Here is a 26250-nt window from a genome sequence, read left to right as displayed (position 1 = left end):
TCAGGTGGCTCATCTGTGACCAGTATCTGCCCAGCCAAAAACACTGGAAACACTGACAACTGATTTAACCAGAAGTAGCAGTGTCACTCTGGTGAGAAGATGCAGAGAACAGAAATGTGTGTTTAGCGGAGGCGTCACAAAAGGGATCACACCTCAGCTTCCATGATGGGGCATTAACAGGCAACAGCCCAAAGTGTGAAATTCAGAAATAGTGGCATATAACATGAGCCATGAAATAAACTGTGCCCCTGCCTCAATTCATAAGTTGAAGTCCTAACCCCCCAGTGTGGCTGTATTTGGAGAAAGGAAGTAGTTAAGGCTCAATGAGGTCATTAGGATGGAGCCCTGATCCAATAGGATTAGTGTCCTTATAAGAAGAGACACCAGAGAGCTCACTTCCTCTTTACAGAGCAAGGATACAGCGAGAAGGTGGTTAGGTGGTTGATTGCCTCTAAGCTAGGAAGCAGGGATCTCTCACCGGAAACCAAATTAGCTGGCACCTTGATCTTGGAGTTCCCAGCCTCCAGGACTGTGAGAAAGAACTCTGTGCTGTTTAAGTCCAATCTGTGGAAGTTTAGTATGACAACCCCAGCTGATGAACAGAGCATGTTATTTAGAAATACGGCAGTAGAGAATGGTCGAGAGCTAAAGCAGTGAAGAGAGGTATCTCTGCGAACTGGGACTCAGTATGGGGAGGGCTGGAGCTGGAACTGCTATTTTTCATGGTGGGGCTTTGATTACTTCTGAATTTTCAAGCCATGCATATGTATTAGTTTGATCTTTTAAACTTAACCAATTACAAAACACTAAAAGGGAATGTATTGAAAAGTGCAGAAGCAGAGTGATCTTCGGAAGTCATTTCTTCAAGTTTCCAGTTCTGTTTTTCTGTAACTCAACCCTGCCCTCTGAACTCTTGGTAACGAAATGGCTGCAGCAGCATCAGACCTTGCATGCACCCTCCACATCTCTAAAGATGGAGCTTTCTCCTCAAGAGGAGAACAAATATCTCCTTGCATAATAGAATTTGTCCAGTCACTGTGACCAAGTTGCTGAGGTAAACGAGTTGCCTTAAGCCAACCATGATCACTCTTGAAGCATGCTTTCTATGGGGAAAGCAGGGGGTAATCTGGGGAGGAATTGGGAGGTGTTCTCTTACCAAGAGGAAGGGACAAAGAATTGCGAATGGCTCAAAATAGATGTGTTCCTCTGGAGAGCGCTCCTTCTCCTATGAGTTGTAGGTGTCTGCTAATACTTGGGATTGATTGATTGGTTGGTTGGTTTTCTCTTTGTGATCCATGAAATAGGGAAGCCTGGACACAGAAAATGACTTTGTTAAAGAAGGTGAAGAGGGGGATGACATCCCATGCCAAGTAAGGGATCTGGGAACATGAAGAATAAAAGGGTAAATGCACAGCCCTATCTTCTTAGAGGAAGATAAGTTGTGACTTAGTTGTGAGGTGTGAGTTGTGACTCAGTTGGACATGGTCTAAAATCTCAGCCTCAGGAAGATTGTGTGATTGAGGGATGACTCCTAGACATTCCCCTGACTCCAAACCTCTCTCCCCAGCCAACCTGCCACAGATATCTGAGATGATGTCATTAGAAACTCATCTCAGTGCAAGAAAGTCCCATGACCTCTGGGAGGGTGGTGTTGTCTATTACCTATCACAAAAGCCATAGGGTTAGTTTGCCAAATTTTTCTCAGGCAACTGCCATGAGAGGAAGGCTCAGCTCTCTCTCCATCATCTCTGACAGATGCCCACAACTGGAGGGTACTTGGGAGGGGCAGGAGGACAGCTGGTCCAAATGTCCACCATGGCTGTACCCACAGCTGAGCTGAATGCTTTCCTAGAGGCAGCTGGCTTAGTTCCCAAACCTGTTTATGCCAGTGGAACTTGCTGTTGTAATTATGCAATTTAATTAAGGATTATACAAACCAAGGAAATAGCATAGTAAAAAAAAAAAAAAAAAAAGAAGAAGAAGGAGAAGAAGAAAAGTTGTTTTCAATGAACAGAAAGTTAAAGCTTTGGAAAGACTTAACAAGACTTGCCATTTGTCCAAAATGTGGTTGGGTTAGGTGTGGATGAAACAACCCTGAAAGGTTGGGGAGATGCCCATTAAATCGAGGGAGACCTTGGCATTTAGAATATTTTGTAAGTATATTTAATTTCTCATTCCACTTTAGAAAAACTGTGATTGGAAATTGTAGGCAAGGCTGTAGGAGTGTGACCTAAGCAAGAAAGACAATAGGGACAATTTTATCCAGGAGATGAAAGGTTAAAGAAAAGGCTTTGGCTTTCCACCCACTGTTTGGTGAATGGATGTCCAAGCATACGCGTGAAAATGTTCCAATTAGCTGAGCGGTCGGCTCAGCTCAGGGCTGCTACCAGGGGCATGCTTGCCATGGGCTTCAGCTCCTGGAAACTCGCTCCCACCCCTCTGAATCAGAGGCATGCAGGGCGAGATTACATTTGGGGCCACAGATGCTGAGTTGGCTGGCTTTCTCAGAGCTGGCAGAGTTGGGAGTAGCCAGGGAAGAAGTTGGAGATGGCTTCAGCCCAGGCCAGTCCCTCTGCTCCCTCCCAGATGTTTCTCTGGGGGCCTGAGCCAGAAGCTTCCATCCAGCTTCTCCTCTCTGGGTTCTGCCCCTCTCCCCCACAACTGTCAGAGTGGGACATGGTGATTCCAGAGTGCCAGGGACTCAAGCCTGGAGGTGGCTGGCATTTGGGGTTTCTGTCCTCATGGCTGTGTCTGCTACTCCTCTTTGAACACACCATCTGTTCCAGCCAGACCTGGTAACTCACTGCCCTGATTATGCGGCACCCATTTCTGTCTCTGCATCTTTGCTCAGACTCTCCCCTTTTGAGACTGCCCTTTGCCCCTACTGTTGATGCCCTCCCCATCCTTCAAGCCTCTGCTTACTGTCTGTTGCCTCCAGGAAGCCTTCCCAGTTACCTCCTGAACTTACTAGTGCACCATTCTCCTGCCCTAAGTTTTTAGTTTTTTATTTTTTTTTTTTTAAGGATTCTTTCCTTTATTTGAGATAAAGAATGCGCAGTGGGGAGGGGCACAGGGAGAGGGAGAGAGAGAATCCGAAGCAGGCTCCCTGCTGAGCATGGAGCCCATCAAGGGGCTTGATCTCACCACCCTGAGATCAAGACCTGAGCCAAAGGGACGCCTGGGTGGCTCAGTTGGTTAAGCTGCTGCCTTCAGCTTGGGTCATGATCCCAGGATCCTGGGATCGAGTCCCATGTGCGGTTCCTTACTCAACAGGGAGCCTGCTTCTCTCTCTGCCTCTGCCTGCTTGTGCTTTCTCTCTCTCTCTCTGACAAATAAATAAATACATAAAATCTTTAAAAAAAAAAAAAAAAAAAGACCTGAGCCAAAACCAAGAGTCGGACTCTCAACCGACTGAGCTGCCCAGGGACCCCCTACACTTAGTCTTGATTGCCTTATTCTCTTTCTAAGACATGGGGGGAATTTTAGGTGGTAAGTGGAGGTTCTCACCCAAGTTCATTGGCCAAACCACACCTCCCCCCAGGTATGAAAATCGAGTTCTTCCTGAGTCCCTTTCCGGGTTTTATTTCAGACCCTCTTACTCAACGATCAGCATCCTGCTGGGTTTGCAAAAATGGCACCAGTGACAGTCTTGTAGTGGTCAGGAGCTGCAGGTGTATTTGCCTTGCAGATAACTTATAAGCTGATGTGAGAGAATCAGTGAGCTCCTGAAGGGCTGCAGGGCCCCTCCTAGAGCCCTGGATCTCCAGTGCGAGAAGGGGAAATTGCAGGCATTTAGTCCAACTCACTTCTTCCCAGCAACTTTAAATCAGAGACTCTCTGCAATCAAGGTACTGGGTAGAGGGGAGAGGGGAGGGACAGGAGTTTCCAGAGACAAAGGATTCACAGTGGTACCTGCACTCCAGAGCCAATGAGCTGGTGGGGAGATGGTCACCCGCCTGAGGAACTCAGATACCCTTATATCCTGGACTCACCTGTTGTTAAAACTGTAGCCCTTTTCCCTTGTCATTACAAACACACACACACACACACACACACACACACACACACAGAGTGCTGGGAGAAATGGAGCAATCCTGGCAGACTTCCTGCAGGAAGTGGGATCTGCAAGGATCTGACTGGGGAGCTTTGAGGGTTGGCAGGGCCAGACAGAGGACTGCTTACATTTCACACGGGTACCTGTCATGCTTCCTCTGGGTCTGATGTGCTTGGTGACCTCTCTCAAGATCATTTCTGATACCTCCTCCCAAGAGGGGAAGCTGGGCGGGGAGTGAGTAGAGGCAGACCTGTCTTCCCTAAGTGATGCCATGGAAGTTCCAGAGAAGAGCTCTGACTAGGTTTTCCCAAACCCCAAATGTTGAGTGACACCCCGGTTGATTAGGGACAGCCCCTTGATGCCTGCTGTCCCCAGATCATGAATAGTATCCCCTTTCACTCTCAGAAGTATCCTTGTTGGGACAATAAAACATACGTCTTCCCTACCCATGTTCCATGCTGGGTGGGAGTACCCAGGGAAGATGAGGACAGGAACTGGAGGGGATGATTTCGGAGGCAGGCTTCTCCCCGTGGTGTCCCTTCTGTTGTAAGAGTCCCTGGTCCTCTTTCCAAACACCCCCTACACCATCCACATCGCATCAGGGTTATTGCCTAGTGTAGGTCATTTACGTATTTGTCGTCAGTGTGAGACAGAGTAGACAGTGGAGTTCAAAAATAAAAAGTGAAATAAATCCCTTTCCAGGGGATACCATTTTCCCACCTAAGGGGGGGAGGGCTTGGAAATGTCTTTTCTCTGAGAGAAAGGAATGCTGACATTAAGTATGCCGTTATAAGGGACACCAGGCGGAGATAGAACTTTCTGGAAAACAGGTTTAGCTAGAGGAAGAAGGAGTAAAAGGACTTGGGGCACCAGGTCAGGGCCAGGGGCAAGACCCAAGAGCCAGGAGATGCTGTCAGGGGAAGCGTGTGGTCATGAAGACAGAACAGGCCCGCTTCCCCGTTTTGCTATCTGGAGCTCTGAACGCTGACGTCACCTGTCTGACATCACCCCTGCTCAGCCCGACCAGGCCTTGCTCCCTCCGCCCTCTGACTCCCCCTCCCAACGTTTGCCCAATGCCAACCTTAAAATCCCAGCCACACTTGGCAGCAGAACCAGGCGGGCCCAGCTGAGAGCTGCACCCACCAGCCGGGCAAATTCCGCAGCACGTGTGTCCCCCTGAATACCATCAGCCAGTGAGATCAGGCCCAGAGAACCACGTTGTTAAACCGGTGAGGCGCCCCCACCTCACCTTGCCCCTGCAGGGGAGGAGCTCTGCTGTCCTGCAGACAGGAAGACTGAACATGCTTACTTTCTTTCCCTTGTGGGGGAGAAACCTTTTCCTTTTTCCAAACATGAACTGTTGTTTGCTCTTATAAAACTGAATATTCTTGGCCTGCCCATGTTGTGACCGAGAATCTCTTCTGCTCCACCAGCCAGAGAGCGCTGGGAAGGACGCCCCCACCCTCACCCTAGCGGGCACCCTCCCCCTTCCTACCCTGACAGTCAGGCAAGGGGACTGCTGGGAGCCAGGGGGTGCTTGTGGACAGCCGCTGCCCTCTCTCTCCACTGCTCCAGGCCGTTCCCTGCTGGCAGACCTTGCTCAGATTTGCCCAACCCCAAGAACACTTCCCCGAGGCCAGAAAAAATAAAATGTGCCTGACTGCACAGCCAGGCCTGGGCTGGGCAATGGGACCAGGGAGATTGGGCCTTTGATCCTCAGACAGGCTCTTCTCCCCTCCCCCGCTTCCCCATGCGAGGCCCCACTGTTGGCTTTGGCTCTGGGCTCAGCCCTCCCTCCTTCTCAGGGTTATTTTAAGACTTGAGGCTCAGGTCACAGAAATTCGGACTTCTCAGGGGCCATCACCCCTAAAACAATGACTGAAAGGAGGATTTAGTTGCCTTCGAGGATGCTGTTCCCAGCAACACACAGACTCCACTCCTTTCTGGGGATCAGACTGGACCCAACTGTTTGCTGCCTGCCTGTGCAAAGTGGGACGGGCTGGGCCTCGGTTCCTGCTCTAAAAACCTTTCCTGAGACACCCCCACATTGTGCCCCAGGCTGAGGGCCTTCATTCTGCCTTGACCTCTCTGTTGTCCACCCAGGCTGCTTGGAGGTGACCCTACAGATTTGCCACCCTATTTCAGGACACACTGGCCTCTTAGTCCTTCCAGGGTGAGCAGGGGCTCGTGCATCCTGCTAACTGGAGGCTCAGGGCTAAGCAGGCCAGTGTGTGCCAGGTGCGCTGGGGTAGTGCCCTCGGAGATAGGCCGTCAGGACTGTAGGCAGGGGCCCTATGACCAAATACGACATCCCCCGCCCATGATGTGTTACATCTGTCTGAATTCTGTTGTTCGCTCTGGTCAGCTAATACTTTGCTGGAAGGTTAGGGAGGCTTACAGTCAGATTCTTTCCTTCCATGGGGAGAGCAAGAGGCACACAGATAATCACTATTTAATTCGGTAAATGTTTATCGAGCACCTACTATACTGGTGTTGGAGGTGGAGAACGTAGGAAAAGGCTAGGAGGAGTCTGGCTTGTGGGCAAGGGGCTGAGTCTCTTTTCGATCCCTATCTGGAGGGCAGGGAGGGGTGAGGCAGGCATAGAGTGTGCTCAAGAAGGGTAAGTGAGGGCTGAGTCACCCCCCGGTGACCAGAGGTATCCTGGTTGCTGGGGTGCTTGGTCCTGCTGGCCTTCCCATTCTGTCTCCCCACTCGGCCTCCCGCCCTGGCCTCCCTACACTGCCTCTGACGTTTATGTTTTGTTTGTTTTGTTTTTGTTTTTTAAAGAATTTATTTATTTGACAGAGAGATCACAAGTAGGCAGAGAGGCAGGCAGAGAGAGAGGCAAGCAGGCTCCCTGCTGAGCAGAGAGCCTGATGCGGGGCTCGATCCCAGGACCCTGAGATCATGACCTGAGCCGAAGGCAGAGGTCACCCTGGCGCCCCTGAGCCACCCTGGCGCCCCTGCCTCTGACGTTTTGATTGGACACAAGACACAGGTGCAGTTCACATTGGGAGGACCACACTAGTCTCTTGGTCCAACTGTAGGTCTCCCTTGGGGTGCCCGGATACCCACGGGGGCTTGGTGATGGCCCGTGTACAGATGGGCCCTGTGTATCCTGCTTTGGAGTGGTTGATCTTGCTTTAAAAAAATTAATAGACTTGTTTTTGTTTTGGTTTTTTTGGTTTTTTTGAGCATCTTCAGGTGTCTAGAAAAATTGAGCAGAAAACAGAGAGTTTGCATCTACCCCAGCCTCCCCCTCCTTCCCAGGTTCCCCTGTTACTAACGTTTTCCATTAGGGTAGACATTTGTTGCAATTGGTGAGCTGACATCGATTCGTCGTTATTAGCTAAAGTCCAGAGTCTACATTCGAGTTTACTCTGTTTACGGATTTTGAAAATATATAATGATGTGTGTGCACCATTGTATCATAGACTAGTTTTACTATTCTAATCCTCTGGGATTAGAGAATTCCCAAGTTCGTCCATCTTCTCTTCCCCTAGTGACCAGTGATCTTTTACTATCTCTGAGTTTTGCCTTTTCCAGAATATCCTATAGCTGGCATCATCTGACGTGTAGCCTTTCCAGATGGTTTCCCTCTTCATGGAGCTGACCCGAGAGGGGAAGTCTGATCTCACTCTCTACACCTGAGAACCTATAGATGCCAGGCCCTGGGCCAAGGGTTCCCTCCATGTTCTCATTTAATTCTCACTTCAACCTTGTGAGGTAGGAAATGGGCGCCATTATTTTGCCCGGGCCGAGGGAAATCTGAGGCAGAGAGAGGTTAAGTCACTTGCTCAGGGTGGCACAGCGGGGTCAGCCTAGCTCCAAACCACAATGCGTGATGGCCTCCTTAGAGCCACAGGTCCCTGCAACAGAGATGGCGACCTTGCTGTCCCTAAGGGCACCCCTCGTTGCCTCTGCCCCTCGCTGTGAGGCTCACAACACCAGGCTAGGAGGCAGAGCAGATCACTGAGTGCCACTGAAAGGGCGGAGGTGGCAATCCGCCTGTGCTAGCTGCCATCCGGCATCAGAGAGCCCCCATCCCAGCCTCGCAGGCTTGCTGCGGAGCTGCTGTGGGGGCTCACAGCCAGCGGGACTCCGCCTGAGCCTGTAGGCCGGAGCCTGGGAGTCTGGGGACCTGGGTTCTGGCTCTGGTCTGTGCTTATCCTTGGCATGACTTGGGGTGACTTATCTACCATCTCTGGGCTGGGGCGCCCTGGCTGTACTCCCCCAACCATGGACATTATAGTTTCTGAAAAGCCAGTAAAAACCCTCAAAAGAACAATATCAGTTTGTGTCACATGCTGATTGTAAGCGCTGTGGCAACTTCTAGAAAACAAAGATGACTGCAGACTAAAAAAACCTCAAAAACCAAAAAAAGTCATTAATTTGCTTCAGCTCTCCAGACAGTGTCTCTCTGCAGCCCTTCTGATGAGAGGAAGGGTGTTTATCAATGAGCAGAAAGGCCATGAGAGGTCAAGGCCATGTCTGCAGTAGGCTCTGACCTGTGCCCAGTCCAGGGTTTACCCCTCTGCAGTGTTCAGGGCCACTGGGCCTGACAACCCCAGGCATTGGTTCATTTGGGGCATCAACACTCCCTGTCCCCAAGGCATGCGGTCCTCTGGCTGGGCCCTTCTGGGTGACGTTGTGGAGGCTCAATTTCATGCTAAACTCACAGGCCGTACAGGGACAATGGCGAAAGCCCTCCGCATCTGAGGTTTCGGTTTGAACACTTCTGAGAAAGTTCCTCAGCTTCTCTGGACCTCTGTGTTCCCGACTTTCAACGTCCTGGAGGGAGTTGGCATGCAGGAGACACACTTTTCGTGTCTGTATCCCTAGGAGGTAGCAAAGACCCTGAGATACAGCAGGTGCTCAATAAATGAATCGAAGCTCTCCTACCTGCCTGATAAACAAGTGGGGAAATACTCTTGTAATCAGAAAATGTCACACAAATATTCATTAATATTAACTCATACTAACGCTAATGTTAATATTAGTATTAGGTTGTGAGTCACACAATTCTGATTCATACGTGGTCGTCTTCTTGCTTCTAGAAGCCACGAGGGATCTGGAGGTGGGAGCCGGGGCCGCTGTGGGGCTCTGTCAGCACTTGGGGCAGTGGGAAGAGGGGGCGGGGAGGTAGTGGGGGAGGTGGGACTGCAGAATCTGGTCGAGGGCCAGCCGCTTCCCCCCATGACAGCAGGCTGGAGCCAGACCCCACGTCTTCTTGAATGCTCCTTCCTTCTCGCCTCGGGGAGAACCAGCGGCATCTGCCCGCCGAGACCTGGCTCTTGACAGACCTTGCCAGTCAGTCACGGAGCCAAGGTCTGGGGAGACGGAGCCTGGATGCCACCCTTTGGCCCATTTCCAGCCATTCCTGGAGATTCGATCAAACCAGTCATTAGTCCAGAGTGTTCCTTAATGATCTAATGAGGGAGAGTGAGGCAGTCGGGTTTGAGAGCCTCCAGGTCAGGCTCTGTGAGGGCCCCTAGAATCATTAAGGCCCTTCTCCTGGCTTCTGGGGTCCGAACCCCCATCTTTGCTACCCAGAGCTGCAGGGGTGTCCACCACCTGGGAGGATGGGTAGAGTTGGCGGGGGGGGGGAGTAATTGTTCCTTCAGAAAGTTACTAACTTCGCGTGATTATCTCCTATCATAATTTTAGTTTAAGTTGGAGGGAGCTTAGCAATCATGCCCTCCTTTTACAGACTGGGGGAGACAGGCTTAGAGAAAGGCAGAGGTTTCTGCAGAGCTCTTGTGGGTCTCCTCTTGCCTCCAGAGCCTGGGTTTTTTCCCTCCCATCTTTTTATTTATTTCACTTGTAACACTGTTCTCTAAGGTTTTAAAGCACATCCCAAGAAGCAGCTCAGGACACTGAAGAAAAAAACCAATCCACGCTATTTATTCACTTTCACCTGGAGACGCTGTTAGCTCTAATGACCTTTCCGAATTAATAAAATCCGTAAATGCTCCATTGTTTATTGCACACATTGAGTTGCAACGCTAGATGGCTGGAGGCACCTGCCTGTCCACACAGAGCTTCCGGCCTTGGTGACACACAGACGTGCTTTCCACCCCAGGCAGCGGGGCTGTGGGCAGATTCCCTAGGAAGGGAAGCAGGGGGCTCTCCCTCCGAGAGCCTTGGGGTGATGGGCTATGGTATGCTCAGCCCCGAGCCAGGGCCGGTGGCAGACAGAAAAGGTTAACGACCATCCTTATCCAGGGTCCTGCCAGGGATGTATCGGGAGAGGCAAGCCTTCCAGATACAAATGTGACTACGAAGCCAGGACTGATGGCAGCCTGCAGCATTCGGACACGGGGGGATGGGAGCATCTGGAGGGCATCATGGAGGAGGCAGTCCTTGATGTGAGCCCCCTAGAAAGAGGAGGAGCAGGTCAGGGTGACAGCACAGGAAGGGTTGTCTAGGCAGGGGGTGTGGGGACATAGAGGCAGCAGAGGGCAAAAGTCAGAGTGGGTCCTCAGAGCCTTCGTGCCCGGATAGGGAAGCAGGCGGTAGTGGACGGGACTCCTGGGGTACAAGGAGGCCACATTCCGGAGGGTGATGGTGCTTGGACTTATTTTTCAACGCTCCCCGCCTCCATCTGACACTCTGCTGCGCCAACCCCATGCGGACAAGCTATGGGGTTCCCTGTCCCCTTCGTCCCTGCGGGGAGGCATGAGCAGCCTCTGTGGCCAAGCTCATGAATGACACAGGCCCCTTTGACATCCAAGGTGAAGATAGACCAAGTCTCATCGACTGTGTATGTTGTACTCCTAGTGGTAAAATACGTGTCACAAACTTTACCCTGTGAACCATTTTGAAGTGTGTCGTTTAGGGGTGTGACGTATATCCACGTTGCTGTGTAGCCGTCCTCGTCATCTGTCTCCCGGACTTTGTCACCTTTGCACACTGAGACTCTGTCTCCACCGAACACTAACTCCCTGGTGCCCCTCCCTGCCGCCTTTGGCCATCGCTGTCCTACTCTCCGTCTCTGTGATCTAAGTGGAGTCACACAGTATTTGTCTTTTTGTGGCTGGCTGATTTCACTCAGCATAAGGCCCTCAAGCTTCATCCCCACGGTGGAACCTGCCAGAATTTCTTCCTTCGTACAGCCGAGTAATACTCCGTTGTACGGCCAAGTAATACTCCATTGTGCAGCCAAGTAATACTCCGGTGTATGGCCGAGTAATACTCTGTTGTGTGCGCCGAGCACCTTTCCTTTCTCCATTCATCTGTCGACTGACCCCTGGGTTGCCTCCGTTTCTTGCCTCGTGTGACTCATGTTTCTGAGACGTGGCTATGCCAGTATCTGGTTAAGTCCCTTGCAGGAAGAATTTGAGCTTTGTAAAAAAAAAAAAAAAAACCAACAAAACAAAACAAAACAAAAAAATATGCTTTAGGCTTTTGAAGGAGCAGGGCTGACCTGGGGGTGTCACTGCTGTCGCTCTGCAGAGAGCGGCTCACCAGCCTTCCATCGGCCCTGGGCTGAGACTCTGGTGCCTGGAGCAGAGCTCGGGGTTACCCTGTGCCAGGGACCCAGACTGAAGGCTGGAGTGAGCTGTGCACGGCCAATCCCGCACCCCACTGAGGGCTTTGGTCCGCGTGTTTGCCAGCTTCCAGCCTCTTTGCCTTCACTTCTTATCCCGAAACACATTAGTCGTGTCGAATTTGTCCCTTGCCGAGGCAGCAAGTGCTTTGTGCTCTCGCTTGGTAAGTTCTTTCTCCCACCTTCTAAAATGTACTTAGCCACGACTGTAAAAGCCAAGGGACATCACTCACGCCCAGTTCTCCCTTCTTGTCCTCTCTCCCTCCCCGGCTCCCTCCAAAAACCCGCTAAAGGGCAGCCTGTCTCAAAGCATCACTACCTCTGGGCATTAATTGCCTCTGCAGATCCCAAACTCACTTAAAGCGCATTAAAGTGGTGACACACTCAGGCAGAAAGGCAGGGGATTTACAGTTCAGGTTGGCATTGTCATTAACGCGAGTCTTTGGTGTCATCTCCCTCCCGCACCCAACGTCCCGCCTGGCCTTACAGTCAACCTCCGCAATGCATTTTCTGGCCTTTGTTGGTGTGTGTCAGCTCTTGAACATTATTTAAATGTAGTTTGGGGCCCATGCATGCAATTACCATTGTGTTATTATTCAGAGCCAGATTGTTAAGATTCCGGCAGCTGTACAAGGAGATGCCCTGTGCTGTGAGGTCCAATTTAGGAGGGCCTTCTGAGCCGGTGCGCGGGGTTGCTAGGCAACCCCATGCTACTGAAGAGGAGGCCTCACTCCAGAGTGGGAAGAAGCCCAGCGCCTTCAGGGAATTGGAGGCAGTGGTCAATCTGAGACTGGCATGGCTCCGCGGAGGGGGAGGGAGGCGTGCGGGGAGGCAGGGGCGCCCACCCAGCTAGCACACGGTATTCCTGGGAGGGGAGAGTGCCGTGGGGAGTAAGGAGGAGAGAAGGTGCCGAAGCCCGAGGTCAGCCAGGAAACTGCCAAAGGATAGCCGAGCAGATGCTAATATGCTTCTCCATCCCTTTCTTCTCTTTGCAGGAAATGAGCAGGTTTGCAGGGAGACTGCTGGCCTGAAATCGGAGAGGAAGGCGTCATTGCTCGTGAGTATGAATTTTGCTTTTTTAGGACTGTGGTTTGATGCTGTTCCTGGGAGGGGGCGGGTTTCCCTGTCTGGGGAAGGGGGCATGACCTCGGTGAAATCGGCTTTTGGTTCTGGAAGCTGTGTCCGGCCGGGCGGGGCTGGTCCGGGAACGGAAGTCTTCCTCGGAGTAGAAGGTGGATGGTTGGAACCCAGGCTCTGCCCTCCCGCCAGCTCAGGAAAGAGTGTAGCTCCCTTGTGGTTGGTGTTTGAGGGAGAGCAGGACCCCTGAAGGATAAAGGAACAGGTGCAATTTTTGGCCCCAGAACTACATACAGTTTGTACCCTTCTGAGTTTGCTAAATAGGTTGGCCCACTTAGAACTATAAATTCTCATACAGGCCATTTAGCAGTGTGTTCCACTAAGAGCGATCGTAAGACCCAACCCATTACTCCAGCTGAGAATGTTCTTAATCACTGGGTGCCTGGCGCTGTCTGCAGGCTCTGAGAAATAATGAGGAACTGTGGCCTAGGCTCTATTTTGGAGGCACTTTCGAGCCAGTGTGGGAGGAGAAGAAACCCGCAGAAGAGGTTACTAAAGACCTTTAAGAATGGGCTTACTGTCCACGCTGGTGCACACACCACAGCTAGGAGTGCTGGTGACAGGACTGGTCAGGGCCCACTTCTTGGGGACAGAGGGACTTGAACTGGAAGAGGCTGATAGAGGAGGGAAGCCACTCCAGGGTAGAAGCAACAAGTGCTAGGATGGGAACACCCAATGCCCTATGCGGGGACAGAGGAAAATGCTGGTGACACTGGGCTGGCCCAGGTGGTAAAGGGCTGGAAGTGTCTCCATGAATGATCAATGTGCAAAGAATCAGGACAGAATAAGGTTTCCCTCGTTTGTGTAAATAAAGTTGAGTTTCTGCCAGTTCATCTGTGACTTGCATAACAGTGACCGCATGGATTTTTCACCACATTTGAGGTTGTATTTGAGATTAGTGCAGACACTGGATACATTACAGGAAATTCACATGGGGGATCCTCCCTGGATCTCAGAGAGAGAGAGAGAGGGATACAGAAAGAGAGAGAGAGAGATGGCCCTCTCTGGGCAGCTGTAGCTGAGGGCCACCAGAGGACCCTGAGATCAATGAGCAAGCCCCCTGAGCTCTGGGTGGATGGTCCCCAGGACAGTGCTCTCAATGTTCACTTGCTTTTCTCTGGAGCTGCTTCTCACATCCAGAGCTCTAGGTATGATGCCCAAGATGAGGGGCAGCTGAGATGGAATTGTTTGACAAAGGGGAATTATTTGTTGCAGCAAGCAGGAGAAGCTAGCGTGTCCTAGATCTCAAGAATCACAAGCAGTATTTATTTGGCATCATTGGCTTGCAGCACACCTCCCGCAGTACCGTCCCTCACGAGCTGCACAGAGGCTCAGTGGGTATTGCCATTTTGCAGGTAAGGAAGCTGAGGCTGGGAACTACTATTTCCCTCCAGTTCGCTAGCCAATCATAGATAGAGCTGACGTTCACGCCAACTCCTGCTGCACGTAGTTGGATACCTGATTGTGGGACAGGCCTGCTGAGTCTGCCCCTGCCTCCTGCTCATTCCTCCTGGAGAAGGAGAGTATTTGTGTGGCCCCCACAGGGGTCTGGTTGGTGGAGCTCTCTCTTCGCATGGGTCAACATTTTGTTGGGCGGCTTTCATGGGATGTATAGTGTTGACTGGTAAGCTTGGGCCAGGCAGGAAGGTGGTTATGGTTCTGCTCCCGAAGAGGAAGGCTCATGTGCGTTTCTACCACCTCAGGAAAGATACAAGGGGGCTGCATTTGGAACTGTTGTTTGAATGATGGAGGTTAGAGTCCCTAGAAGCAGAGCTTGAGACAAGGATTCAGGTACATGTGTTATATCCAAGGAGCGCTCTTAGGAAACACTTGTCAGGGAGGGCCTGTGTCTTTTGTTAGCGTGATCCGTGTGAATTGCAAAGCACTGACGTCCATGACCTGGCAGCAAGGGGCAGGCCTCAAGTAACCCCTCGTTTACCAAACTCCAAGGCATGCCTTTAACCAAGAGCCAGGGTCTGGAGAAGATCACAGGTGAAAGCAGCTGGGAGGAGGTGTCCCAGCCAGCAAAGTGGTCCCATCTGAATGGAGCCTTTGTTGCATCTACACCCATGCCTGTGAAAATCACTATTGTCAAGACATCCAAAAGAGATTTTCACCTGACTTGGCAGTAATTTTCACAATTTTAAGTTTGCATTTTAAGAGTATAAGTATTAAAATAGACATCGTGAGTATCAAAGTCTGTTTTCACTGAAACAAGTATGTGCTTTTTTAACCATCATTTTTTTCCTAATAGGTCATATAGTCCCATGAGTCTAAATTCAAAAGTACCAAAAGATATACTGTGAAAAGTCTCCTTCCCACCTATGTCCCCAAACAGCCCAACTCCTCTCCTGGTGACCACCAGCATTACCAGGATTGGGGTTACTTTCCAGGGATAGTCTATGCACATCAACAACGGTGTGGTGTAGATTTCAAAGTTTTGGTGAATCTGATACAGTACAGTAAGACAAAACAAAACAAACAAAAAAACCCAAAGCAGAACAAAACAAACAAACAAAAAACACTGAAGAGTCAGCAGTTGTGGCTCTTCCTTCTGAAGGAGTTGAGCTAAAATGCACCTTTTCTTTGGAGATCAAGGGAGAACAGCCCACCAAGTCAGCTCTCAGCAGAATGTTCTAAATGCATACAGACTTGACAAACATTCCCAAACTTTTTGAAGTTACTATAGATACAATTGATGTCAGCATCATTGCACATCACCTGTAAAGAGTTTGAGATGCTGTATTACAGCCCTTGAAATTCTGAAGTATTTAAAATAATGTAGAATTTCACCAAATTCACCCTTTAGTTCCGATTATTCTGGTCTCACTGCATTCATTGCCTAATGTCATTTGCATATTGTTGGATGACCTACACTTGTTGTCCAAGTGTTTTTAGAGGTACTCTAGCTTCAGCACCTTGTGACTTTTCCTCGTGGTTTCCTTTTATGGAGTCCCTACCATGATTGGGGGATGTTCTTAACATAGGAGCTTGTCGGTGATGGTGGCGTCCCCTCAGCCAGGGAGCTCCCTGTCAGAGGCGCTGGAAGAGTAGTTGGGACATGCATCTACAAAGTTACACAGGACATCTGTCCTAGGTGCTGGGCAGGCTGACTACTCAGGTCCCTTCCACAGCTGAGCTTCTGGTCTCCAGAGCTCCATTATCATTACTGCCTCGCTAGACCGCTTACCTGGTTTGAAATCCAGGCCATTGTGCTCACACCATGTGAGCTTATCTTCTAAATGCTGGTTTCACAGGTGCTGTCAAATGCCTGTAAATAGCCAAAGAAAGCTGACTTTGTAATCTCATAGGCCTGCCCTGTGTGTTTGTGTGTGCGTGTGTGTGTGTGTTTTCTTGCAAGCAAACTCCCTCCTTTCCGTTCTCCTTCATGTTCACGTTCTCTCTGAGGTTGCCGGAAAAATCCTCGAACGTGTGCATGACCTGTTTCCGACCTGAGACAGATTTTGGTGGCACCCCCATGAGGCCATGAAAAAAAAAAAATCTCATTTCCTTCCAAGAAATGGAATCATTATCTTGATTGAAATAATCTCTCCTCCACCTGCAACCAGATAAAGCATCAAATTGGTGGGGTTTCCTTATCGCTGCACAGAGTTTGCGGGACACAGAATAATGGCCTGTCAGCTGTCTCTGGGGGACGGGTCCTGGAAGGCAGAGCCCACAGCTCTTGGCCCGATTTGGATCATACAGTGTCTGGCGCCATGTACAATAATTCCATTAGTGACAAAAGTTATCCTAGTCAAGTGAGCAGGTTTAGCGTAGAGCCTGCAACGGCAGGAGCGAGAAGCACAGCTCCTACTATTATCGTGGTGGTGGTTGTCATTCAACAACATCTAACATATATGGGCAACTGCAGGGGCGACTAGAAACTGGGGATGTTTATCTGTTTTTAGGAAGCGAGCGTTCTGGAACCTAGTGCCCACCAGGCCTGAGTTTCCTAGGATGGCAGTCAGAGTATGGGGGTGACTATGCTTGAGAAGGAGGGCCGGGTCCTAGTTTGGGGGGGACAGCCAGAGGCTGGCAGACCGATGTCTTTGGGAAGGAATTTGAAAATGCTGTGGGCAGGGAGGCAGGGGGCCTGGGTTCAGGTCTGCTCATCGGGCAGAGAGGGTTACGTGGGGCTGTCAGAAGGAGGGAAGGTGATGTTTGTACAAAGTTGAGGGTACTGACTGTACCCTCAATCCTCCCTGTCCCCCACCCACTGAGAAGGGAGGCGCTACTGTGTCCCAGGCATTTTTAAGGGCTTACTCAGTGGCAGGCATGTGCTAACCATTTTATACACGTCAGTTCACTTAATCCTCACAACAATCCTGTGCGGTAGAAATTCGCGTTATCTGTTTTTGGCCAGCAAGAAGGAAAAGAGAGGTTGAGTAACTTGCATGAGGTCGCACAGCCAGGAAAGCGGTGGAGCTGGGATTGGAAGCCAAGCCGTCTGGTTGGAGCTCTTACCAACTTAAAATAGAACATCGGGACCAAATAACACAGTTCAAACACGTGGTGCTCTCCCCAGACCTTCTACTATAATCCTGTGACAGGGAGAAACACCTTTGTAAGGTTCCACAAGGCACAGAGGTGGTTCCTGAGATGGAGGTGGGAGGTTGAATGAGGTTCTAGCTGAGGTTCCTGATCTTGGGCACTGGGTTGCTCTGATCCTCTCTTCACCCGGGATCCCGCAAAGCTGTCCCCAATTGTGTGCACACTGCAGAGCCCCAAGTTAGGAAGGATTTGCCCCCATTTAACTAACCCCTGTCTTCCTGCAGAGCCCTCCCAGACCTTCGGGCTCCACAGTGGGCCAAGACTTTCCCAGAGTAGGAACCCATCCCCCCACACCTGCCCCATGCCTGCTTCATTCCCCTCACTCCCCAGGCACAACATAAGTGAAATGAAAGCCCCTATCTGCAGAATCTTGTTTTCAAGAGGAGTGCTGGCCTGTCACTGAGCGTGCCTGATTACCATGGTAATCACCAGCCGAATAGAGTGATTATATAATACATTTCCATCAGAAATATGAACAGGTGTGCAGGGGAAATCAACATTTATCAACAAGATAGGTCTTGGGAGATTAATAGCGAATTTAGGATTGCTCAAGGTAACGAAAGAAAGGAAGAAGAAATACCTTCACTTGTGGTCAGGCTCCCTCCTGCCTTACCTCCGACCGTTTCCTGCCCACCTCCCTCTCACCCGGCCTACTCACAGTCCTCCTTGCCCTTCCCTCTCCCCTCTCCTTTCTAGTGCTTAGCCAACTATCAAACACCACCTCTTCCAGGAAGCCCTCCTTGGTCGACTTAGTCTCTGGGAAGTTTTGCCTCCTCTGACCACCTGTAGCCCTCACACTGGGCCCTGGGTAGTCTCCCTCACTCCCAGCTAGCTGAAAGTCCCCTGCTCCCAAGGGATGTACTTGGTCTACTCTCCCGTGGCACAGAAGCCACTTAGCCAACAGCTGGGGGGGCTCTGGTCCCACCCACAGTCCTCAAGGCCAAAGAATTATACCTCATTCCCCAGCTAAGAACCTCACTGTCTTCCTAGGGGCCTGATTAAAGTCGCTGCTATGACACCTCTGGGTGTCAGAGGCCAGATTTCTGTGTTGCTCCTCAAGAAATGAAATGTGTTTGCATTGTGGTATTCTTTCCAGAAATGAAGGCAGCAGTGGGGTTCCAAGAAGAAACATACCCAGCAGGTTTGATTTCTAAGCTTTGGGGTCCCTGAGTCATCACCCCCTTCACCCTCTTCCACACCCGTTCTGGCTCTGGATGTGGGAGACCTCATTCCCGGGACCAGGAGGGGCCTTCCTGCTCTGCCAGGACTCAGACTCCCCCGGGCTCCTCGGGAGCAATGATGGTGCCAAGGAAGAGGTCGCTGGTGCTAGTACACCTCTGCGTGGGTCCAGGCCTGCGAGGCTCTCGGGCACGGCATGTCAGGGTTTCTCTGTCCCTGTGTGAGCGGGATGCAGTGGGGCTTGAGGGAGGCCTGCGCAGGAAAGGCCTTCTTCTTCCCTTTCAAGTCGTACAATACATCAGACAAGCTGCCAGGCCCGCTCGGAGGACGCGAGAGGCGTTAGCTAATATTTTGATTTTCATAGAATGAATAATAAAAGAGCCCGAGTGTCTCTTGGAACTAATTTTGAAGAACGTGTTCTGCCACATGCTCCTCTAGTTGAATCGGATTCCTAAAGAGTTGATAACAAAAGGCTTAAACCAGGGGAAAAAAAGGCATTCCTCCACCAACTTTTCTCTCTTTTAATTCCCTTCTTGTAATGCTTCTCAGTTAAGAGCAACTTATGGAAAGATGAAATGAAGTCGGAGCAGGAAGCAGTGAGCCTCGGGAGGAGGCCTCAGGTGGCAGCTCTGGCTTTTGTTCTCTGGCATGAATGGCTTCGAGGTGGGTCCCCTCGCTGAGCTTGGTAATACGGGGCCTCGCAGGCGGGCAAACACCAAACACAAGGACGGACGGACGGACAGAGAGGGCACTGCCTCCCTCCACAGGGGTCTGCCTGAGGCGGGGCCCAGCAGGAAGCAGGTGGTGCCCTCAAAGTGGGTGATTTGAAGAGAGTTGAGTCCAAAGGCCAGTGCAGGATAGGGAGCCCACAGGACCCAGGGCAGTACCCCCAACACTGGGGTGCAGTCCCTCCCCAGGGCTGAAGGGGCAAGGAGAGGAGGGACGCTGGAAGTGGAGACAGTGAGGGTGCTGTGGAGGGGGCCGCCCAACCTGGGCTGCACCCTGAGGCGTGCCCTTGAAGACAGGGAGAGAGAGCATTCAACACCTCACCTCCCTCTCCCCATCCTCCCCTTGGGCCCCAATGGCTTCCAACAGGAAGAAGTGTAGAGCGGGCAGAACCCAGTGCTATGGTCCGTAGGGGTTGGTCTCCAGGGCACAGAGCTGTGTGGGCAGGGTGGAGAGTGGGCCTGGAGGGGCAGATGGGGACAGAGGAGCACTGACTCTTTTCCAAATGACAGACCAGTGGTGGAAAGGAAGACCCAACATCCTTGTCAGGACAGACCTGGTCTGAAGGTCAATTTATGGTCTCCAAGAAAATCCCCAGCCCAAAGAAACATGTCTCCTCCCCAGCCTGTTCTCCAGGGGTCACTGTTCTTTTAGCCAGAACAATACTGCCACAAGGCGCTCCCCTGGGAGAGGAAAGACGGGCCATTCTGAAATGCCAAATCTGATCCCACACCAGGAAAAGGAGCTGAAGGGGGGCACTGGGGCAGCCCTAGCAAGGTGCTGGGGAGTGTCTGGGAGTAGGCCTTGAAGGAGGGTACAAGCCCAAGGGTAGGCAAGGGAAAGTATGTCTCAAGGCCAAAAGCACCAGGACACCAAGTTCCCAATGCCAAGAAAGGACGGGGGGCCGTCTGCCTACAGAGGAGTTTCACCAGGGAGCAAGCCAGCCTGAGGCTAGGCCTAGACCTTTGGCTTGTCCTGGGTTCACAGTCCTGCTGGAAACCACCCATGGCTCTTGGAACCGCAGACAGCTCCCAGCCCTGCACCCTGAAGGGGTTCCTGCAGATGACAAACGAGACCAATGAAGCTATAGCTCACCTCGATTGGCCATAGAGCTAAGCACTTGCCAGTGTCATGTGCTTTAGTTGTCCAACAGTCCCTGAGGAGGGTATCGCCCAACAGAGGAGCAGAGACAGAGAGCAAAGTCACTTGCTCAAAGCCACATTTCCTAGATGGCTTGATTTCAGAACTGCCTCCTGACCTGGGTGCCTGCCAGGCGTCCCTGGCCGAGGAGATTCTGCACCTGCAGAGAAGGGACTGTCATTCAAAAGTTGGAACATAGGTTTTAAATTGTTTTACTTGGAAATGATTTCAAATTACAGGAAAACTATACAAATAAAAATAATACAAAGATGTCCTTTATATCTTTATATCCTAGATGCATCTGTTGTTAAAATTTTACCCCACTGTCTTTATCATGGGTGTTTTCTTCCTATCATGCATGCACAAGTGTCCAACACACACTCTTTGTTGAAACCATTGGAGGGTCGGTTACCCCTAAACATTCCCATATGTGTGTAGACAGGCAAATTTGCCTATCTTCTGGGATACACAAATTCTCGGGCATAGTCATAGTACGGTTGATCAGTAAACATAACATGAATACACATGTAGATCTGGTTTTCCAGTCTACCATTTGTATTCCAATTTTGTCAGTCAGCTTCCTGATGTTCTTCAGAGAGCACACTGCCCTCCAGTAGGGATCCGGGCTAAGGGCAGGGGTTGCATTTAGCTGGCCTTCTTTAATCTGGAACATTTTCACAGCCTCTCTTTGTCTTTTATGACTTTGACATTCTTGAAGAACACAATGCCCCCTTCTTATTTTCAGTAAAATGTTCCCCCTGTGGGTTTTGTCCAGTGTTTCCTTAGGGTGAGATCTGGGTTATGCAGTCTTGGCCAGCATCCTGCGGAGACAGTCTTGGCTTCTTCATATGCCACCACATCGGCAGGCACTCCTGGTCCTCACTGGTCCACACGGGACATCACGGGTGACATTAATTTTAATCTCCAGATCAAAGTATTACCTATTCCTCCACTACATGACAATGGTCTTTATTCTCCTTTGAAACCAGTAAGCAATCTACAGAGAGACCCTTTGAAACCAGGCGAATACCCCAGGGTAGCATCCATTGATGTCTCTGACCAGATCCCATCCTTGATGTGAGGGTTGTAAGATGATGCTTTTCCAGCTCCCGCACTACCTCTGTATTTCCCAGTCAGCCCTTGGCGTTCTATAGTAGCACAATCTATTTAAGCATTTCCCATTTACTGGTGTAAGTAGTAACATGGTATTTGTTTGTCTGTTATCTGTGTGGACTGATGAGCTCCTGTTTTTCCAATAGTTTATTATTTCTCACTGTGCTTAATGATTGTGGTGCATAAATTCCCACAGACTTGACCAATGGGAACCTCTAATGAGCTGACTCCCATGATATTTGGAAACGTCACCGTCCCTGTTTTGGAGCACTTACTTTCTGGGATAACAAGAGGTTCCAGGCTCATCACACACCTGCCCTGAATGAGCCCTACAACCAGTCATTTCTTTGAAATCCCTGCTTCCTTTTAGTGGGGAGTGGAATTAGAGACCAAAATCTGGGCTCTGGGTGTGCCCACTGCTGCTGGATGTCTTTGCTTCTTAGTCCTTTCAGGGGACAGAACTAGGAAATACGTGCATGAATGTACACGTACTGACACGTGTGTTTCATACATATACATGTATATACACGTACATTTGTATGCTACAAATCACAATCCTAATACCTCCAATTCCAATCCACCGCTGCAGCTCCTTCTTGTCTCCCCAGACTCTAATTCCATATTTGTATGTCCTCCTTCCATAGTGAAAACCTCAGAGCTGTCACCACATTCAATTGTTTGCTTAATCGTCTGTTACATTAAAAAAAAGTAGCAGCAGGGTGACAATCCTTCCTTTTCCTCCTCCTTCCCTGCTGTGTTCATAAATAGCTTGGAGTAGTCCTTTCTTTCTTTTCTTGCCCTTCAGGGTGGTCAGAGGATTTATTTGAAATACAGTTAGGTTTATTTTTTCCAATTTGTTTCCAGGTTTAGGGATTTTTCCCCCCTTCTCATTCTTACTGGTTTAAATTTTTTTTAATGGGTAGAATGTTAACACACTTTCACAAGTCAGAACTACACAAAAAGCTAGACTAAGAGATGTATCACTCTCTCCTGCGCTCCTGCATCCCAACTTCGTTCTTCTATGCTTACACTTCTGTTGCTTTTTTGTAACAATAAGCACATTTTTATATATGATTTTTAATTTTCCTTTCTTTTTTACACAAAAGATACCATATAATATATTCTTTTTTTATACTTTACTTTATTTATGTTTTCAGTATTACCTCCCGAAAGACACTCTGTATTGGTTCATGGAGGTCTTTCCACACGTTTTCATAGCTACATAGTATTCTGCACGTGTACATGCCATCATTTGTGCCCCTCTCCTCCGGATGACCATGGAGGTGGGGTGCTGTAGCTTACAATTCCAAATAATGCTGCAGGGCTCATGCACGTGTGTTTCGGATGCTTGGGAGTGTATCCTCAGGGTAAATGTCTAGGAGGGAGGTTCCTGGGTTGAAGAGTCAAGATATACATAGTAGTTTTGTTGGGTGTTTCCAGAAAACCCTCCATGGGGTTGTACTGCTATGTTTTCCACCTTGTTTGCTCACAACTTTGCTGACAGAAGGTGATGTCAAATTTTGCAATTTTTGTCAGTCTCATGAATATGAAACGGTACCGTAGTGTAGGTAGTTCAGATTTGCATTTCTTATTATAAGTGAAGTTGAACATCTTTTCATATGATTAAGAATAACTTTTATATTCCTTTTGTGAGTTTCCCATACTTTTGTTCATTTGGCCATTTTTCCACTGGGTTTTTCGTTCTTTGTCTCTCTATTTTTAAGACTATACACACACACTAGTGATATTATTTCTTTTTTCTTAATTTATTTATTTGAGACAGAGAGAGAGCACAAGAGGTTGGGAGGAGCAGGGGCAGAGGGAGAAGCAGACTCCCCGCTGAGCAGGGAGCCTGATGCAGGGTTCGATCCCAGGACCCTGAGATCACAATGTGACCCGAATGCAGATGCTTAACCGACTGAGCCACCCAGGTGCCCTGTTGATATTATCTCTTTATCTATGGTACATATGGCAAATATTTTCTTCTAGTTCATCATTTAACTTTGACATTACTTAAGGTGTTTGCCATAGAAATTATTATTATTATTTTTTTTATATAGTCAATTCACCAATCTTTTCTTTGATTGCCTCTAGATTTTCAGTCATAGTTAGAAAGTCTTTTCTACATCAAGGTTATAGAAGAATTCACCCATATGGAAACACAATTTTTAATGGCTATCTACTATTTCATTGAAAAAAAAATCATCATTGTTTTTTTAAAAGATTTTCTTTATTTATGTGACAGAGAGAGAGACAGCAAGAGAGGGAGCACAAGTAGGAGGGAGTAGGAGAGGGAGAAGCAGGCCCCCCACTGAGCAGGGAGCCCAATGTGGGGCTTGATACCAGGACACTGGGATCATGACCTGCGCAGAAGGCAGACGCTTAACCACTGAGCCACCCAGGTGCCCCCCAAATCATCATTTTTATATAGAAGCTAAGAGGTGAATTGGGACCACAGGCAGAAGCAGCAGAGAGATGAGGAGGGCAGAGGGGAGCATGCTGGAAGGTCGGACGGGTGAAAACCCCACACCCAGTTTGGTTTCAGGACTGAAGGAGGAAACCTGTCTCCTTCCTACAGCCACAGAAGCTCAGGCTGGGAATCACATCTGGCCCCACCAGGGAAGATGCTGGGAACTTAGAGAAGAGGCCAGTGCTTAGGGCTGGAGGAGGGATGTAGGGACAGGGCTGGGACCAGGGCGGGGCAAGTGTGGCCTGTAGGGCAGAGTTGAAGGAGGCCTCACCCTCAGAGCTGAGCCAGGGCCGCGCTGGAACCTGGGAGTGAGGGCCTCCTTAAATTGTGCCCCTTGGGCACCTCCCTGGCCTTCCCCAGGTCTTGGCTCTTCTCTGGGGAAAAGAAGGACCTGAACAGGGCTTGAGGAAATAAAATGAATGGGATGCACTGCCTGGGGCCCTGCCAGGCATTGTGTTAGGAGACCATGATCCCACAGATCCAGAGACGTGGGACTGAGGCCCCCGTGGCTGACTCTGGGCTGCCCCGGCCTCTGGGGGCCTACCTGCAGAACCTTGGCTGTTTGTGAGCACAGGGCTGGGAAGAGCAAAAGGAGGCTTGGAATTCAAGACAGCTGGGCTACAATGATCAGTCTTAGTCAAGTATTTGAAGAGGAAATGGGCTGAAGTGAATGATTAAAATAAATATACTTTTGGTTATAGTAGAAGCTGTGTCTTGGAGGGATGGTGAGGTATTGGGAAGAATGGGCAGATTTCATCCTGGAGGTGGTGGGAAACCACTTCAGGATTTGAAATTTAAGAAATTCTGTCAAATTAGGGAAAGGGGGGATGATTACTGTCTCTTCCCAGAGCCAATGTCAGGACTAAAGAAGATCAACATAAATAATTTCTATGGGCCGAGGGCCTGTCATGGATGGGAGCTCAGCCAATGTTAGTTTCCCATACTTGTGGGGGTGGTTCTACTGATTCTCTTAATCACCTCTCAAGTCTGGCGACCTTGACACCGGGGGACCATTCAAATCACAATGTAGGAGTAGGAATTCAAACAAATAAAGCTTGAAGGAAACCATCTGTCCACTCACCTGCTTGAAGAGGAAGATGGCCTTGTTCAAAGACTAGACAGAGGCAGCTCCAAGACATCCATTTGCAGAGAGGGAAACTGAGGCTCAGGAAAGGTCTCACGGCGTGTTAATGGCTTACAGGAAGTTAATGTTTGCACTCCCATGAGCCCCCAAGAGAGATATGGGCTCTCCCAGGCAGCGGTCTGTCGGCACTCCCCAGTCCTGGAAAACCATGTGCGTGCCGGCCCCTAACAGAACCTTCCCAATGGCTTCCTGAGAAAAGAGCTTCCTCTTGAGCCGTGTTGAACTGGAAGGGAGAAAGCCCCCAAACCAGGAGGAGGCAGCAGACAGGAAGTGAGGAGAGCGGCAAGCCCCACTGCCCTCTCCAGCCACCGGCCCCAGGCCTGAGGGAGGGGCCTGCCCAGGCCCCCAGACCTGTTATTACCTGCCTCTCCCAACCTCAGCTGTGGGGGGCCCAGCGGGGCCATCCTGTCGCAGGCCAACCAAGTGTGGGGGAAAAATAGTAAGTCTGTGGCCTGGTGGCTGGAACTTGTCCTTCAGAGCTCACTTATCTGCCTCTCCCCCGGGATCCTGACTGAGGCGGGGAGGTTGGCTGAACCTCCCCTACCACACTTGGAGGGAGGGCACACGGATGGGCTCTCTAATCCCTGCTCTGGGAGAGAGCACTGAGAGGTCCTGGAGCAGAGTCCCCCAGGGAGCTGCCAGCCCTTCCTCCTGCATCATGATATTTAAGAAGGGCGGGGAAGCCCCCAGCTCAGGCCCATCTTGCCACCAGAGGGCTGCTGAAAATGCTTCTTTAAAGCTTCTTTGGCCTCTGCCCATCACTCCAAGCTCGTCTGGCCTTTGTGCCCCAAGCCAGTGCCACCCCTTCCCAGATACCTTTCTCAGTTTGTCAGAATGAACCCCCTCTCGGTGTCCCCCCAGTGCTGCCTGCACAAGTAGGGTTTGGCTTCTTGCGGGGGCCTTGCCATGTCGGTCCTTCATCACTGGTGGCTGGGAACAAGATCGTCTGCCCCTTTTGTTGTGAATGACCTGAGAGCTAGAGCTACTTCTCCTTTAGCTCAAAATCCCCCCCCCAAATGCTGAGCCACTGTGTCCCCAAGAGTGGATGCTCTGTCAGTGTCGAGTTGCTGAAATGCAAATGGAAAGACCCCAGTGTCCAGAAACAGGAAGTAAACTTGAACTCTGGCCAGACATTTGCAGAGTGTCCTTGAGGAAGCCCCTCGCCTCTCTGGGCCTCATCTATT

At 50.2% G+C, this 26250-nt stretch overlaps 1 protein-coding gene across 1 annotated transcript in view; it reads left to right on the top strand.

Annotated features, from left to right (window-relative positions):
* ZBTB7C (zinc finger and BTB domain containing 7C) overlaps window positions 1-26250 on the top strand; it is a 337916-nt gene that overhangs the window by 174805 nt on the left and 136861 nt on the right. The window contains exon 3 of the mRNA XM_004752193.3: window positions 12599-12660. The gene's annotated coding sequence lies outside the window, so the exon portion shown is untranslated. The remainder of the gene's footprint in view (window positions 1-12598; window positions 12661-26250) is intronic.

This window comes from Mustela putorius, unplaced genomic scaffold, assembly GCF_011764305.1.
Source record: "Mustela putorius furo isolate JIRA1106 unplaced genomic scaffold, ASM1176430v1.1 tig00003858_pilon_pilon_pilon, whole genome shotgun sequence".
Taxonomy (NCBI): domain Eukaryota; kingdom Metazoa; phylum Chordata; class Mammalia; order Carnivora; family Mustelidae; genus Mustela; species Mustela putorius.
Note: the sequence above shows the minus strand (reverse complement) of the source record. Positions and strands in the feature narration are given on the sequence as shown.